This window comes from Pleurodeles waltl, chromosome 3_1 (assembly GCF_031143425.1).
Source record: "Pleurodeles waltl isolate 20211129_DDA chromosome 3_1, aPleWal1.hap1.20221129, whole genome shotgun sequence".
Lineage (NCBI taxonomy): Eukaryota > Metazoa > Chordata > Amphibia > Caudata > Salamandridae > Pleurodeles > Pleurodeles waltl.
Genome location: NC_090440.1, coordinates 1,898,114,313 through 1,898,132,898, shown reverse-complemented (window position 1 = coordinate 1,898,132,898; position 18,586 = coordinate 1,898,114,313). Strand labels below are relative to the sequence as shown.

Sequence of the window (18,586 nt, the reverse complement as noted above, 5' to 3'; positions counted from 1 at the left end):
AAACTAGTGCCCCAAAGGGCTCACTCTAAGGTTTGAAGATGATAGGTGAAAAGGTGCAGCCCTGTGACCACAGGTGATCAGGATCTTCTGGGACCTGGAAAATTCTATGTGAATAACTGGTGTTGGTTTCATCTATAGAAAGAGAATCCGTGAATAACCTTTCTAGTGCATACCATTCACGATCTCAGAGTGAGTATGAGGATAGGTTGGTCAGTGGTGTCGAACAAAGAATGTCACAATTCAGAAGAAAAACATAAATAAAATTGTATAAGCCTAACCTTAGTTAACAGGATTCTGAAGGATTAGAGACTTTCTCTGTATCTGTCAAGGAATATGCATTATTAAACATCAAACCTTCAGTTAATAGTACGTTCTTCCGATAAGACATTACCTTTAGTACAGGAGATGCCAGCTAGGATTTTCAGTGATTTAAACTGAGACATAAAATAATAAACAACTAAGAGTTCCAGAAAAGAGTTCCCAGAAAATGTACTAATAACATTCAGACTCAAATAAAATTCAGAGAAAAGAGAAGAAAATCCTGTGCTAACACTAACCACTCTCTTACTCCGCAGAGAAGTGAAGGTGAGAAGAGAATTCAAATCAGTCATCAATCCACATACTGACCAAGCTCTCATAAACAACATTAAAAAGAGTCCGGCAAGACAAGGTGGCAAACGCATAACACATTCCTCCTCCACCTTCTTCGTCAACCGGCTCTTGAGCCTCAACACTAAACAGCTAGCTGCCTGGGTCATTACAAAGACAGATTTTAGATAACTGGAAGCAAATACTGCCCATTGGTGGCAGCACAGCATAGCGCCCACTCCTGCCAAGAACGTAGCCCGGGGCAATGTGACTCAGTGCAGTGCGGTACGGACACTGTGAATGGGGATCACAGAGAATGCACCACTAGTAAGAGCTCTGTGGTGATCCCTGGTGCCATGGGTGACAGCCACACTTGGCTGTGGAGAGTAATTGGGCAGCACCTGCTTTCCCATTAGAAATAAGCAATGGGCCCCGAGATGGGGCAGCTTCTGCTGCAACCAACACTTCATGGGCTAGCGGCTGCTTCAGAAGATTTTGGGTCACAGCAGGCTCTGGCTCGAGGAACCGTGTGGGACACCTTACTACACATGCGGAGAGGAGGGGGCAGGCCCCCAACGTGGTGGTCGAGGAGCAGAGACCGGTGAACTAAGTGCCAGGACCGAGCAGGGGAGACAACTGATATCTCCTAAGGGAACATTTCCCTTTGATGACTTCTCTAATACATGGCCTCTTAGTGTGGGGGCCTCCTGGGAGATATCAGATAGTGGGCCCAGGAAGGAGGAGGTAGGAAGGAAGGCCGAAACACTCCTCCCCCCCCTCCTCAATATGGCATTTGTCTTTCTGGGGCTATTGGCAACTTCCACGCCTGCCAAGCTGTTGATTGGGGGTTGAAGTTACGAATGGGGCAGAGGCCTGCCGCTGGGCTGGAGGAGCTCTCCGCCAGCCGCGTCGGAGCAACCGCCCGCATCAGGCAGCATTGTGGCTGTTTGGCTTCTGCCAAACCCCACAACTTGTAATGCGGCAGTCTTTACCGCTGGGTCCACGGCGGTAGGACTGCCACAGCGAGGCTGGCAGTCTGATAACCGCCAGCCTCATAATGTGTGTCTCTGTGACCATGGTCCACTTCATCCAAATGTAAGGCAATGAGCTAGTGCGGAGTTACAGTCTACAAGGGCATAAGGCAGTTACACTACAGGACAATGTGCAAGTGCACTAGATTCCTTTGCCTTATGCTTGGGAGAAGCTGACTTTTCTTCTACCAAAAACAGATAATAACAGAAGAAACATTAGGCCATTGCCTGTCATGGACATTTTTATCTGCATGTATACGAATACCTAATTTAGGTGAGTGCTCAATATGAGCCACTTATATCAAATTACATATCCACTGCCAACTACACCGCCACAGTGTCAGAAAGTCCACAGATTCAACAAATATGTTAAAACTGGTGGCAGAGACCACAATCTCAAAGACTATCAAACCACAGGATAGAGGTCACACAGTCCAGTCTGTGCACCCATGTGGTTATAAGAAATGACCATACCAACAGACAGAAAAACCTGACAAAACATTTAGGAAACCAAGAGAAGTCACCAAACAATCACAAATGCTTGCTACAAATTAACAGTGTCAGACAAACAGCTACTTGTGTGAAAGACTCACGCTATCACACCCAGCTACCTGACTAATAACTATCAAAAACAATATTGTCCCCAGGGATACACTAATTGTTAGAGAAGCAATAGCTCAAGTCAAACCCCTCCAGGGTCAGATTAGGAGGGGTTTCCGTAGGTGCCTACTGTCTACATTTACAACCCATAAAAGAAAATCAGGACAATCAACAGTCACATTTGTAACCAAATCCCTATCCCTCTTAGAGAGCATGACATCAATGCCCTGAAATACACAGCATGATACTCAAGTGTAGTAATTAAGCAATCAATCATGGTAGGGGCCTCACATATGTTCCCTTGTTCAGACTAAAGCAGACAGCATTCAGGAAGGCAGAGAAGCGTATGCTAAATATCAACAACTGTCGGACAGTCAAATGACCTTTGGGCAGTCAAAACCTCCTGCCATTTCTACGGAACCCTGATACTAGTTGATTAGAGTCATCACTGCAACACTATGACGAACAAATCCTAAATTGGGTGTAGGTTCACATACTCTGATTATCACTTTTTAACTTCAAGGAGGCCAAGGTAATTTACAAACCCTCAGGGGCCTACAGTGGTAGATTAGATTATGTAGGTCCTGATGAAACACCATTGATCTGCTTAGGAACAGAGCAGGAACGAAACTTGTCGACCCTTGAATTTAGCAATCTAGGAACCATCATTTTTCCAGAGATTCGCACCCTGTGTTTTTAACTGTTGACAGAGCCCCTGGGAATAATCTGCACATATAGGGGATCCCTAGTCAATTTTAACAGTAATAAGTCACCAATCTACACTTTTCTGAAACGCACAAGTCACCACAATTGTGTCACTTGACAAAAAATGCAAAACAGAAAAAGATCCCTGGCAAAGTGCCCCCTCAAGGGGCCTGCTGGACATTGCAGCTTGGCCCAACGTGGAGCACAGCCCGATGATAACGCATGCTACCATTGGTGGGTTAGAGCTTGTGCTCCTAAAGGGAGCTAACCTTGATGACCAGGACGGGTCCAGTACCTAAACATAGTCTCCAGAGATCACTCTAGGACAGCACACTATCATTTTTGTAATTGTATTACGTGACGAAGACTGTGCTGGACCAATATAGCTCTGCCCCTCTTGGATTTTGTAAATGAAGCAAACAACCAGTCAGCGACACCACAGAAAGCCCAATCCAGCATATCTGTGCCATGTACCTCTGATCTCTGGCATGCTGTGCTTCAATAAGAGCGTAACAGAGGACAGAAAATGAGCTTGGGTTTGATGGAAATTTCCCAGCCCAAAGTACAGCCAAACCTTTCAATGGGTTTAAAGGAATGAGGTGAATTCTCTGAAACCTCATTCGGAAGTACCACCTGCATCCAATAATGCTGTGACATTGAAAGCACATATTGTTTTCTTGGATTGTCATTCACCTGGAAAAGTGGTTGAGAGGTGTGTTCCAGTTAGGTCACAAGCAGCTACATGTGGTTACATGTCCAAGAAGGAAATGTAAACTCTTAGCAAACATGAATGAATTGTAACTGCTAGAGACAGTTTAGTGCCCACTGGTGAGAATATGAGGGAAGTCTGAAAATAAGGGGACTGGGAGTAGGATGTAAAAGAGACTACATGTTCAGTGAAAACCTGGAGGATAAATGAAAGACTTAAGCGAGGAACCAGGCAATATGTAAAACTGCGCCTTAACCCAGACCAACCAGACAAGTATATTGAAAATACATGTAGACTTAAATAACCAGCTTTAAAAACACAGAGGTAGAAGGAAGCTGCTCTTTAGTTTGACATTTGATGCAGGCAAAAACCAGTGATACAGTAAAGCCATTTTCAATCTAGTGATAGGAAAACGCCATGAGAAGAGAGAAGATTGTCTTCTACATCCCTCAGAGTAGTGGACTGAACCTTGGACAGCTACAACCCTTTTGCAAACGAGAGATTTCTATGATAATTACATTAATGCAAGTGGAAGTGAAGCACTGCTGTGATTATAAAGAACATAGAAGCATCACTGGAGAAATCACTGAAACCCAGAATTGATTAAGGGTCCCAAAATATATAGCCCTTGAGGAATAATGTGCATGCCACTGTAAAAGAAATACTACAAATCCTATCATTAGAAAATGACAGACCTATCACTAACAATACACATTTGTTCTGTTAACAATACACTTTCTACAAGCAGACTGGAGATATTTAACAATTTCTATCATGTGTGAAGAACAGACACTCTATATATTGTACCTTTTACACCACATGCTTATTGCAGCCAGATACTAGCTGTCAACAATGTGGGCACACAGACTAAACATAAGCACTACGCTATTTGTATCACATGCTTAACATAGAAATTCAGTCCATAGAAACATAAAACTAGTCTGCCTATTACTAAAGACTGTCTTATGCAAAAAAAGTCCTGCATTACTGCTTCCCTTCCTCAAAGTCCCCTTATTAGCACATCATTAGAATGCGTGATAAGGCCAGCACTTCCTTAAGGTGGTCAAAGTAAAATGCCATGATTGCTTTTCATGAAATTCCTGTCTAGTATTTTTTTTTCATTTAAATTTACGGCAAGTTTGGGATCTACGGTGGGCAAGGTTTACCAAAGTCATCCACGGATGGCTAGATTTGGAAAGATGCACAGTTCTTGGTCTGTAGACAAAAAGAAAACACTGCACTGGAAAAGGATGTTTCCATGGAGGTTTCAAAAGGAAATTGGAGTGCGAAGAACATCCTTCCCAGACCAGGGTTTAAATGATCAGCGCTTTCCTGTTACCAGCGTCACACGCTTGTGTTCTGTGGGTGCACAAGAGGTCAAGGAAAGCGCACATGAAGCATCCCACACCAACCATGGAAGGAGCACCCATGCTTAAAAAAACAAATTAAAAAAAAACCTCTCAAGCATTCAGCCCATCTCAACATTTAACCAAACAAAATAAGCAACTCGTTGATTTCTTAAAAATTCTTCTTCCAAATCAAAATGTAAATACCAAAATATGCTTTTATTAAAAGAAACAGCGAAACTCAACAATATAAGAAAAAGAGACACACCGTAAGGCTTTACGGTCTGACAAGAACAGGTGACGTATTGCGGTGTTAAATCCAGGTGAGGACATAGACTTTTAAGTCAAGTAGGTGAGTCGTTATGAGGGGTCACTGGTATTATGTGGCAGTGGAGCATCAACTTATAAGGAACAGTTATTAAAAAAAAAGAAAAAAAAGAAAAGAAGGAGCACACTGCCTCACACTCCAGCAAAAAGTTAGCCCCAATGCATCTTGGTGAATGCAGTCAGATTCGTTTTACATTAACAAAAGTAATCAAAGTCTTTCACCTTAGTAGGTGCAGCCAGTGCTGTGTTATCTCTGGACACGTGTTTCTGGGTTTTGCCCGTCATCAGCAGAGGGCAGCATATTTTGTGGGGTTGCTTGAAATGCCACCAAAAGTCTTCTCAGTTTTATGTACTACCCGGGCGCACAGGTGCCTCACCAAAGCTCGGCAGCCCGTTAGCTCAAGGGAGCCGTCATTCGACATAGTGCAAAAAAAAAAAAAGGGAGCACACTGCCTCACATTCCAGCAAAAAGTTAGCCCCAATGCTTCTTGGTAAATGCAGTCAGATTCGTTTTACATTACCAAAAGTAATCAAAGTTTTTCACCTTAGAAGGTGCAGCCAGTGCTGTGTATCTCTGGACACATGTTTCTGTGTTTTGCCCGTCATCAGGAGAGAGCAGCATATTTTGTGGGGTTGCTTGAAATGCCTCCAAAAGTCTTCTCAGGTTTATGTACCACTCTGGCGTACTGGTGCCTCACCAAAGCTCGTCATACCGTTAAGCTCAAGTGAGCTGTCATTCGACACAGTGCAAAAAAAAAAAAGGAGCACACTGCCTCACACTCCAGCAAAATGTGATGCGGAACAGTCGACTATGCACCGAGGAAACGCAAAATAAGAGATAATTACGCCGCCCTTGTGTTCAATAAGACAGCTCTGCAGAACAGTTCAGTGCATTTCATATTCATAAAAAACATCTCTTCGTAAAAGAGTTAGGGCAACCTGCAATAACAAAGAATTCGCAAAAGCAGTAAAAAAAGCCTGAACAAAGCAAAGCGGCTCGCCCTGAACAAAGGAAACATTAATACCATTGTCCTCGCTTACCTTACTTTCTAATGCCACCAGCTGAGCCCTCAAAAAGATCACAACCTCAAAAGAAATAACACTAGCAATATTTAGAGCGAGGATGTGGCATAACATCCAGCACTGCCGTCTTTGGAACTGGGAAGCCGGTTTCGAGTCTTGGCGTTGGTTCTCCTACGCCTAAAAAAAAGATTTTAAATAAATTGCAAATGTTAACGAAACGGAAACAAAAAGACAAATGCACAATGGCTGCAATCAAACTCCCGTCGGCGTAGAGGAAGAAAGGCGACATTTAAAAAACAGGGACACAAGCTGAGCATCAGAACACAAGCAGAGGCAGGAAACAATTAAAAAAAGAGTTTCCCCCAAACAACAGATAAACAATCAAAGCGAAAGGAAACTGTACATGGATGGTGCTCCTTAGCCAAGAACAGAAGTGAGGTATCGGCTGCTCGAAACAGTTAGAAATCAGCAAAGAAGAGCTACACTGCAGTCAAACTATAGTAAGTAGCGGGGAGATCAAAGTGCTTTTACTGAATACAGCAGGTCTTGCAGACAGCACATGCACACTGCCTAGGGTTGACCTAAAAAGGGGCTCTTTTGACAGTAACATTTGACACCCCATTTTAAGTAAGAGTAAATAAACTGAAAGTAAGATTGGTTTGTGGAGGAGAATTTCTGACCCTGACTGCCTTTATAAAAGTGTCAAGGAATTGTTCATCTTTAGGAGCCAACAGACATGTAAGGCCTGATTTATCAAGGAATTTTAGTCCAGATACAGACAAAAGTCTATAAACCAGGCTCTCCTATCTACCCTAAAGCAGTGTTTAGTCTCTTAAGTATGGAAAACACCTCAGTATATCGAGTCTTAAGTGGCAATTTTTGAAGCTCCTACGAAATTTCGAATTGAAGGCACTAGAACACACTGCTATGCTCCAAGCGGGTGGTGAGCTGGTGTCAAATATTTATATCACATCATCAACGCAGGGCAAACATAAACCTGAAGTGGTGACTTTGCACTTGGAAATAGTCTCAGATGCTAAGACAGATGATGAACAGCGGCTGTACATTTGTGGCTAGTCAAAACAAGTCACAACGTGCTATAAATTAAAGCGGATACTTTTCAAGTTCATTCATTTAGTTTGCCATATGCACCAATTACTGCATAAGATCTAATCAGATCTTTTGGATCCCGGCTCCAAATATGGTGCAACTGCAGCTGACTTTATTAACTTAGCATGGTGGTTCTTGGCAGGGTACATGTTCTGGAGTTCTGGGCAAAAGTGTGCCAGATTTCTACTCTTTAAATTATATACAAATGATCTCTACAAGCTTCAGAAATCTACTATGCTCTTTCTTGGATTATGTAGCCATAGCCTGGATAAAAGATCTTCTTCCTTTGGAAGATAAATGACTACAGGATATACCTCTTGGCAATGATATGGAAGAGGTACACTGCAAAATGATTCAACTAATAAGGACAACTAAAACTACTTGGAGAGATTCTGACATATACTTGTTTATTTCTCCTAGTTTCCATGAAGTATTAATAATATGTTATCAAATACATAATGCAGAACACAGAATAATGATAGGCCCTCCTCTCCACAACACTTTGTTGCTATCCAGCTGGGTTGGTGCTTTATAAATGCACTAACATATATACATATGTATTTGATTCAGTATGTCTTGCCTTTTCTTACTGCAGTTTATAGCAGCTTTCTGTTTAGCTCTGGATACAACTGAAGTCTGAACTGAAAAACAGACAGGACAGCAATTTCACCATGTCATAAATGAGAAGGAATAATAGATCTTCCAATTACAGAACGCACATGTGGACCTTGAAAATAGAAATTGAAAAAACAATACTCAGAGGCATGGCCTTGCAGAGGGAAGGAAAAGGAGGATCTGTTCCAATAACTACAAAAGAGCCTGTCAATTATTTGATCAACAAATATCTGTTTAAATAATCAGCACATGCACAAAGTCAGACATATCATTGAACGCCAAATCTAGAGAAACAGTGTATTTAGTTGATTTCAATCATGCAATAAAGGGGCCTCATACAGCAAGAAAACAGAAAAGACAATGAAACGGCCATGCTTTGCATCACAAAATACAGTCCAAGTAACTGTACAATGCAGCAGAGTCTCCACAGATCTTTACTGGATTATTGCTGTGAACACAATCTATACAATACCTCAAAAATAGTTTCTTGCCAGTGATTCTTGCAACTAACCATTTGCAATCTACAATCTACTACAGAATCCATAATTCACAATTTGTGAAAGGGAATGTTTACCAAAATTATCCTCAATGACTCGAAAACAACAGAAAATGATAACTCTCAAACATGGTATCTATTTCCAAGCTAAGACGCTTTAAAACTGACAAATCTCTCAGCAGGACGCACTGTGCATCCAGGTTTGTTTTCCGGCAAATGTTTTGGTTGCATCCCAGTTTTAATACGCAATTTAATATTTCTCACCCAGTCTCTTCTCAGTAATCAAACAAATAGGCACATATATATACTAGTTTCTGTCGCAGCATGGAACATATAAAATATTCAAAAGCTCTACTGACAGCTACAAGTCCCACTAAGAAAGAATGTGAATAACACTTTAGGTTTACAGGTTTTACTTAATTACACTATATTGTGTCACTCAGAATATTAAAAGGCATCAATCATCTTTCATAAATACAAATGATCCTGATCAGCTACAGAAATTAAGATTCTCTGATCCAGGAAACTGATCTTGATAACAATAAATTTGGAAGACTAGGGATCTGATTTAGAGTTTGGCGGATGGCCTTCTCCGTCACAAACGTGACAGATATCCCGTCCCCCATATTATGATGTCCATAGGATATAACGGAATCGTAATACGGTGGAAGGGATGTCCTTCAAGTTTGTGATGGAGTAACCCTATCCGCCAAACTCTAAATCAGGCCCTAAATAAGTTTCAATAAGTGATTTGGCCAACAGCACTTCAAGAAAAAGTATGCCACAACCCTGATCTGTAAATCCATGCACTAATCTCAAGCTCTAAAATAGGAGATGGAACATACATCATGTTTGTCATAACTGTAAAGACCAGATCTTCACACTTATTAATTTATGTGCACTAATATAAAGAGTCCCAGCATTTGATTAAACACTGAAGCCAAATAAGATACTCTTCACAACAAACTGTAATGCCTAAGGTTGTATTAACACGTATGCATGTAAACATTAAGTCAGGAAATCCACAGCATATTAGCTCCCCAAAAAAGGACTGAAGCCTTTCTATAAACTATTGCATGAACAAACCCTGGTGCATGGCCACTGCCAGCCCAGGGAACTTAAACTAAGCATTCTGTGCTAATTCACAACAGGCACACACAAGATTTGATTATCTCCTACTTAAAAGAGCTACTGAACAGGCTTGTTCTAATTAACCTCACATTGTCTGGGTCTAATATTAGCATGGTCATCCTGTTTGACCATGGTCATGCAACAATATCAGAATAAGGCTAGGCCCTTCAAGATGGAGCTATAACACAGATCTGCTCTGCAAACCAAGCTTCAAGCTGCACATCAAAACTCTTACAGGATAGATTTTCTCTAAAAGTGATTCACAGTGTATCTCCATGGAATACGCTTGAGAAGACTTACAAGGTGAACATTCCTAAACATGAGTAATGTTGCCTGGCCAGATGGCCTGTTTTAAAGCCAGAGCTGGTTGGAGATTCACCTAGTACTGCTTTAAAAACAGTGGCAGAAGTTAAAAATAGATGTGGAATAAACAACTGGATCGAAATGCCATCTGGCATGCCACTTGTGTGAAGACTTTACAGACCCAATATAACCTTGTTATGGTTTAACATGTTTTTCAGTCTTTTGAGGGAATATAAATAACATATACCGTTGCCTACAGCCCACTGGTCAGCAAAGAGGTCGCTATGCGAATGCTCATTGGAACTTAATAAGAGAAACAAAAATACATAAAGAAGAAAAGGAGAAAAGGGAAAGTACAACAGCACAAACGTAAACATCCTTCCCCATCCCATCTTTCCCTGGTCTCTAACATCTCAAGTCTGTGTGCTATCATTCGCCGAACACTGAATGAAAATATCCTTGGATAAGGTTGTCAGCCCTCGGCCTGCTGCAGTCCAGCATCCTCTCTTATGCAACTGTAAGCTCTCCTGGGATGGGCTAACAAACATAAAGATGCCTCAGACACTTCAGGGTTTCAAAGTCTTGAGATAGTAAATCAATTATAGCCCAGTCTCTTTTTCAAGCTTTGTTTTCTTTCTAGTATCATGGAGATCCACCCCACTATTAACTTGTCTCACAGTCTATGTAGCCACTCCTCTACTGAAGTAACCGTGTTTGAACCCCAGTGTAGCAATTTCTCTTGAGTTCCCACTAGTAGTGACATCATAAGTTGTTTGCCCCGCAAGACACAACTTTGTTATATACTCCTGTGGAGAAAGCAAGGAATCTTTTATAAAGAAAGACCGGATATGCTTGCATTGTCTCCTTGCCGCTCAAGCGGAATGTTTTCATCTATTTCCTGCTAAAATGCTGAGATGTCCAAATGAATGTTTTCATGGCTTTGCGCAGTCAAATGTTTTTCTGTGATGTTAGTGATTAATTTTCCCATGCTAGCCTGAATACAGACGATGTTCATAAAACAAAGCAGTTCACTTTCACTGACTCTTGAAGCGGTCTCATTATCCCCTTTTCCAGGATTTTACTGGTCCATGGAAGGTTAGTGTGCAGCTTGGAATAAGCCAGAGCCTTCTAATCTGCCTATGCTTTTTCAGGAGAATAGCAATGACAGCAGACTTCAGGCAACAGGCACACTTCATCTTACAAAAATAAGTAGAGTGGCACTGATGAAAATGGTAGTCCTCCCAAGACTTGTGTATTATTTCTTTAATCCAATGGGGAAGGATGTTTAGGTAACTGGATATTGTCCTGCTGGGTGGCATTCAGCAAACTCCATCTCTCCATCTCAGCAGGGGGTCTTGGAGACAACGGCTGTGAGTTATGCTACCAGCCACGCAGTTACAGTGAGCAGCCGGTGGTTTGCAGATGAACACCTGTGTAGGTAAACTATTCGCTGACTGTCTGCTTCCCAGATAAGATCCTGGGCATGATACTGAAACCTAGAACACTAGGGAAGCAGCTACCATACCTATAGAAAAAAGCCCAGTACTGCTAAAAGTCAAGCATTAATAGAGCTAGATCCAAAGCTCTGTATACACCAAGTATCCCACTCTAGACAATATTTGACCTGATAAGTGGCAAGTACCCAAACTGAGACGCTTAAGGTATCACAAGAGTAGGTATGCTTTGTAACTTAGAACTCTTGAGACGTTTTGTGACATGATATGAGAGTATGGTATACCCACTGGCCATTTCTTGGCATTTGGAGGACTAGAGAGGATGCTGCTTTACCCATGGGGAAGGGATAGCACCAAAGAACCATTTACATCAACATTACTACAGAGGTCATTATCCAGAAGGAATGGAAGGAAAACAGTGATTCTCCTATACAGGATGCATATCAACACAGCCAAGACTGCCAAGAGCTATTTGGAAGGAGAAGTCCGCCATCATGAGAAATGTAAAGGCGAGGGTAGCATGGAGTCCACAATGGCTTTATGGTAGCTTTACATTAATCCTCATCAGCAAAGGTTTTGTGCAACAGATGTTTAAGGTTGTCAGTTAAGACTGCTATCCATTGTGCCATTTGTTTGTTGATCTTGACTGCCAGCTTTCCTGTTCTAATTTTATGTGGGGCCAAGTTGTCTATAGAATTTGACAGGCTGCAGTCCAAGTTTTTCTGCATGATTTAGGACTTGAGGTATTCAGAGGATGTATTTTAACTGCTCTAAAAGCGGTTTTAAACTACTTTCTGCTTGAATTTTCAAGTGCCTGACTTGAATTGGTTGTGGAATCACTCAGCCAATTAGGGTGCATGATTTTACATTATGTTTACAATACAGAGTAAAAGGTGGAGGAAAATAAAAGAAAACCTGAACTAGGTCAGCATTATCAGAGTCTTGGAGTTTTATAAAATACCTAGATGTCTAGCTATCTGATAATTCAGAAACCTACTTGTCCAGTAAAAAAAGTCCACTTGTCCCTTTCAGTGCCATGCAGTGAGATGATAAATTATGGCAGGGTTCTTATTATATAAGAGTTCTGATAATAGTTTCTCTGATTATGCCAGGCCTAATATTATTTCAGGGTTTGGATTCTAGTAAATTTCTTATTTAGCCACCTTTCCGCAGTATTACATACAGGGGCTGGAAGTAGGCAGGAAGCTGTACTTCCAGGGCTGGACTGCCATGTGATTCAGTACACACCCACAAATGCACATTTAAGGGTATTCAAAAACTCCTCTCCAATACCTTTCTAGACTGGACAAGGTTGGAAATGTGCCTCCTGACAAGTAGAAGATTAAAAACACTTACCCTGGTGAGAAAAAAGGGAGTGAGAAAAAGTGAATTTGCAATTGCTGTGCAGATATTCACATGAGCAAATATATGTAGGTGTATTTGTTCATGCAAATGTTTACTAGAAGCAGGATTCCCAGACCTACTTTGGTAAACTCTTGTGAATTCTTAAAGTCGTAAATCTGCACAAATAAAAGAGAGCATATATATATCATATATATATCTGCAGATGCACTATTGTGACTTTTAAGAGTTGGGATCCTATTTATTTTCATGTTTCCCCTAATGGTTTTACACCTATTATCCATGATTAATTCCTTTTAACAACAAAATCAGCATGCATGAAACACGTTACTAAACAATTCCTCTGACAATTAGCATCTAAAGTTGCACAATAGTTCAGCAAAATGTTTTTTTTCCATTTTGCATTTTTATGTACATTTCATTTTCAAGGCAAACAGACACCAATCTTGTCTTCAGCCTTCTACACCTAATTGAATGTAACTAGGGAACATTTTAAGCAACCTTAAATTGTGCAGATGTGTACACATTGTTACACTGTAATGCAAGCAGAGCGCACAACACTTCCTTAGAGTGCTCAACCCAAATGTGCAGACATTTTCATTATTGAACCATATATACAGGTTTGAACAGTGTATACATATGGGTACATAGCTGGACTTAGTTTCAGGTAATCGTCTTTCACAGACTGAAGCTGTACAACTGGAAACCAAAGGGTTTGTGCTGCAGGGGGTTATGGGTAGTCTCCAGTGGACAACATAAACATGAAAAGTTTTCCTTGAACCTAAACAATGTGCCCTGTGTGTTGGGTGATATGAATTTCACACACATGCAGCATTTGGATAGTCATTTTGAAGGTTTTCCGATATTTGTGAGGACTGGGGCAAATGTGTATGTTGGGATGCTCACTATTTAATTAGGTCCAGTGTAGGCAGTTTGCTAGGAAATTTGTTGGTGGTTTTAATTTTTAATGCTGGCTTGTCAATCCACAGTTTGTACAGACATGCAATCAAAAACATTTTTGCTTAATTTTAAAGGAAAGTCGGTACTAAAAATTCTCCACGAATGCAGCCTGATACCCAGGACAAAGATAGATCATGACAGCAAAGAAACAGTGGATCAATTTGAATGTGCGGTTGGCAACTACACATTCAAATGACAAATACAAGATATCAGCTAGTTTTATGCAAACTAACTTGGAAATGTGCAATTAAGTTACCCCATACCCTCTTTTAACCTCCTGTTATCAGTACATTATTTTAAATTCTGGGGGAAATAAACTAATCTTTGACAATGGTGACTGAGCTGTCTGCAGACCTTTTTCAAGGTCAAGAGCATGAAATTCAGTTTCAGCTACACCGATGAACAAGACAAATAAGTCCCCTTTCAACTCTCTTCTTTTTACAAACGAAGCCCATGTTGAGAAAAAACACCTGGAGCAGCTAAACTTAAACTGTATTGCTGCTTATCTTATCTTTGTCCCATTCAAATGTAATCCTTTAGGTATTAAAAAAGATTATTTCCTATTCTAGATTATCCTGTTAGAAAACCAAGCTGGATGACACTGAGATAATTACATTTGTAATGCTTGCACCACGACAGGGTTCACACCAATAGAATCATACTTTCCAACCCCTAATGATTTAGGCAGTAAACCACCACTTTTAGTGATTCCTACTGCCTACCTATAATGAATATTATTCCTATGATTTTTATAAGCCTCCTGCCAGCGGATCAGATTTGAGTGGGAGCACATGCTGCGACCTTCTTTCAGCTATAAACAAAGACAGGTGTGCGCTGTCTGAGGCTCAGCTGAGATGTATAATGTGACTTGCTGCAATGCCAGTTAGTCAAATGATGTAATTCCCAGTGACGTCAACAATAAGCAAATGAACAGCTACAGAAGTAGACAATACTACCTATTTTTGATTCTAGATTGTGGGCAGGTATGCAGCAGACCTTTGCTGGAATTGTACTATGAAATATTGTTAAGTTTAACTTACAAAACACATTGATGATTGTGGGAAGCCCAACCAGAGTCAAAGCAAAAAGGCAGTGGATGAAAAGACACAACCCCACTGTATTTGGTGCTCCTAGGGTTTTACACCATGGCCTTGGTCCCACTGTGAAGTGGCGCTTCCCCCATGACCTGGCTGCCTGTGCTGTTCAACTGTGGTGACAAGAGGGCTAGGTCCTCATCTAAGCGAACTCCCAATCTTCATTACTGTCATGGGGAAGGATAAGCCCAGTCGCCGGGCATCCTCTCAAGCTTAAATTGACCAATACACTATGGGTCCTGGGTCCAGAGGGACTGTGTCAGACAAGACAACACCTTAGGAGAGGGATCTGGCCACAATCTTGCAGACCATACATATATTTCAAGTCGCTGTTGAATTTAAAATTGGTGAGGTCCATCTGGATGTGGCCCTCATGCACCAGGATCTACGCAATGCCCAGACAGGGTTCACACCAATAGAATCATACTTTCCAACCCCTAATGATTTAGGCAGTAAACCACCACTTTTAGTGATTCCTACTGCCTACCTATAATGTATATTATTCCTATGATTTTTATAAGCCTCCTGCCAGCGGATCAGATTTGAGTGGGAGCACATGCTGCGACCTTCTTTCAGCTATAAACAAAGACAGGTGTGCGCTGTCTGAGGCTCAGCTGAGATGTATAATGTGACTTGCTGCAATGCCAGTTAGTCAAATGATGTAATTCCCAGTGACGTCAACAATAAGCAAATGAACAGCTACAGAAGTAGACAATACTACCTATTTTTGATTCTAGATTGTGGGCAGGTATGCAGCAGACCTTTGCTGGAATTGTACTATGAAATATTGTTAAGTTTAACTTACAAAACACATTGATGATTGTGGGAAGCCCAACCAGAGTCAAAGCAAAAAGGCAGTGGATGAAAAGACACAACCCCACTGTATTTGGTGCTCCTAGGGTTTTACACCATGGCCTTGGTCCCACTGTGAAGTGGCGCTTCCCCCATGACCTGGCTGCCTGTGCTGTTCAACTGTGGTGACAAGAGGGCTAGGTCCTCATCTAAGCGAACTCCCAATCTTCATTACTGTCATGGGGAAGGATAAGCCCAGTCGCCGGGCATCCTCTCAAGCTTAAATTGACCAATACACTATGGGTCCTGGGTCCAGAGGGACTGTGTCAGACAAGACAACACCTTAGGAGAGGGATCTGGCCACAATCTTGCAGACCATACATATATTTCAAGTCGCTGTTGAATTTAAAATTGGTGAGGTCCATCTGGATGTGGCCCTCATGCACCAGGATCTACGCAATGCCCAGGCAGGCCTACTGAGGCTGAAGGCTGTCCTTCCATGGTGGAATATTAAGTCGCTGACCTGAAGTCGAAAGCCTCCCACCTTCTCTGAGACACGGCAGAGCTCCATCATCGCATAGAAGATGCCGAAAACTGATTGCTGCGTAATAATGTTCGCTTTGTGGGATTTCCAGAGAGCGTGGAGCCACCGCAAGCCACAGAATTCTTAGAACATTGAATAAAGTCCTGGATGCCGTCTGATAAATTGTCCCCCTGGTTTGCTGTTGAGAGCCCTGACAACCAAGCCGCCCCCAGAAGCCCCACACCGAGATTCCATGCTAAGAGAAACCTGGTCCCTTCTGGACCCGAGGTACAAACACAGAGCCGCTCATATGAAGCCGTCAAACAGAAACTCAGGGCGCTCAATCTCTTATATGCTTCTGCTCCCAGCTCAGCTTAAAGTCATCCAAGCCACTAAGACACACTTCTTCAACAACCCGGAGGCTGCCTGTAGTGGCTCACTGAAGAGAAGCAACTACGCCGGCTGGGGACGCTTCCACTTCCAAGCGGATTACCTCTGCGCAAATACACCTGTGTCGCTCTGAGACCGAAAAGAGTTTGTACCTGCTCCCATACGGGCCATGGTGCGGCAACAACAGACTTGCCATTCATGAGCCATCTTGTGTGTGAGATGCCAGCATGCAACTCAGATTTCCCCCCCCCCATACAAAGGAAACGCAGATGCCCTGCCGGGCCAAGAAAAAGGCCTTGTTTGACCCCCAAACCTCACGCCCCACCCACACGTGCCCACGGCTGATTCCAACTTGCCCCAGAGACCTGTGCTGTAAACTGTTGCTACATCCCTGATTGATGTTGTGGGAGGGCACGGAATTGTTCTGTTCAATATCTTGTCAATTTCCTGTTGGTCACCATTGATCCTGTATTGAGGAGTGGTCCACCACTCCACGCCTGTCTACAAGTTGTTTTTTTGGTTTAGTTAGTAGTTTGAGGGTGACAGATGCTTCTAGGATTGAAGTATCGGGTGGAGGGGGTGTTGGGGGAAAGAGTTTTAGTATTGTTGTGTTTATGATTTTGTACTGTTTGTTTGTTTGTCACTACGCTCAGATATTTAATCGAGTCCCACCACTGCCACCATGACGTTGGGTACACTACCACTCAGCACAAACACCAGGCAACTCCCTATGGGTGGTTCCTCCTGGCAATCCTGGTGCCCCCACTGAACAGCTTCTACAGCACTCCCTCACTCAGACTTGATGGCCTTTCACGTTATGTCCTGGAACGTTAATAGGTGATGCCATCCTGTGAAGCGTTCTGCAGTCCTGCGCTATTCCCACTGATTCCTTCTTGCCATCCTGATGTTTCAAGGACATACCTCATGGGTTACAATTACCCATTCCTGCTACGCCAAGGCTATGATGCGGTATATACCTCTGGGTACACTAGAGGTTCTCGTAGGGTGGCAATCGTGCTTCATCACTCCTTTCCTATGGCCGTCACCCAGACAGTGAGAGACCCTCAAGGACAGCACCACGCCCTTACTGGCAGTGTTGAAGGGTGAACCATCAACCTCATATGCACATATGCCCCGCCCCCAACTCTCTCCACCGCCCTAGACCCCTTTCTCAGTGAGCTATCAGCGGTGATACTGGCGCTTCCTGGAGGCTTCACAGTGGATGGAGCAGACTTCAATACAGTCCCCACCCTGAAACTGGCACCCCTTGTGTTTTACGTTGCACTGGCACTCAAAGCCTCTCAAACTGGGCACCTGCTCTGGGTTTCTGCAATATTGAGAGTATATGAAACCCCAGACTGCAGCAGTATACCCATAATTCTGCAGTGCACCACACTTACTCATGCATTGACCTTATTTTCATGCCAGCTGCGGACTGCCTCATGGTGTCCCAGGTTCAGATTCTCCCACACGGGGTCCTACTCAACCCTGGGTCAGCTACCAACGCTCTGTGCCCTATGTGGAGGCTCAATGCCTGGTCCCTTCAGGAAAATACTAACACACAGGCACTTGAACATGAATCTAAGGTTCATTTCAAAACCAATGAAGGCTCTGAGGGCCCACCAGAACGCTACGGGCAGCCAGTAAAGCCACCATTAGAGGCCATGCCAGGAGAAAACTCAGAGAGAAAGCAAGGTCCCAAACCCAACACATAATTTAACTACAGGCTTGCGCCCTTCACTTAGAGGCACATCTTCCCACTGACCTCCAAGGTGATACTCTTAGACATCAAAAACAAGAAAAGGGGGGGCTTGAGAAATGTGGGAGGTCCGGAAGTCGAGTCCTACATTTATTAGTTGTACAGGGGATCCTGTACGTACATACACTACACTCCAAATTGAGAGGGTTAGTGGCAGTTATCACACTTCTTCTTTTTTGGGGAGATTAGACCTGATCTTGTTTTCTCCCCCCACTTTTGTTTTTAATCATGACAGGGGTCAGATGTCTTAATAAATTGTGAGTTACCT

At 42.5% G+C, this 18,586-nt stretch overlaps 1 protein-coding gene across 2 annotated transcripts in view; it reads right to left on the bottom strand.

Annotated features, from left to right (window-relative positions):
• ICA1L (islet cell autoantigen 1 like) overlaps positions 1-18,586 on the bottom strand; it is a 370,063-nt gene that overhangs the window by 328,043 nt on the left and 23,434 nt on the right. Inside the window, exon 1 of one of the 2 annotated variants that reach the window (XM_069226039.1) lies at positions 6,348-6,474. The exons of the other annotated variant lie outside the window; for it this stretch is intronic. The gene's annotated coding sequence lies outside the window, so the exon portion shown is untranslated. Of the gene's footprint in view, positions 1-6,347; positions 6,475-18,586 lie in introns of those variants that run through there. 2 annotated transcript variants of the gene reach the window in all.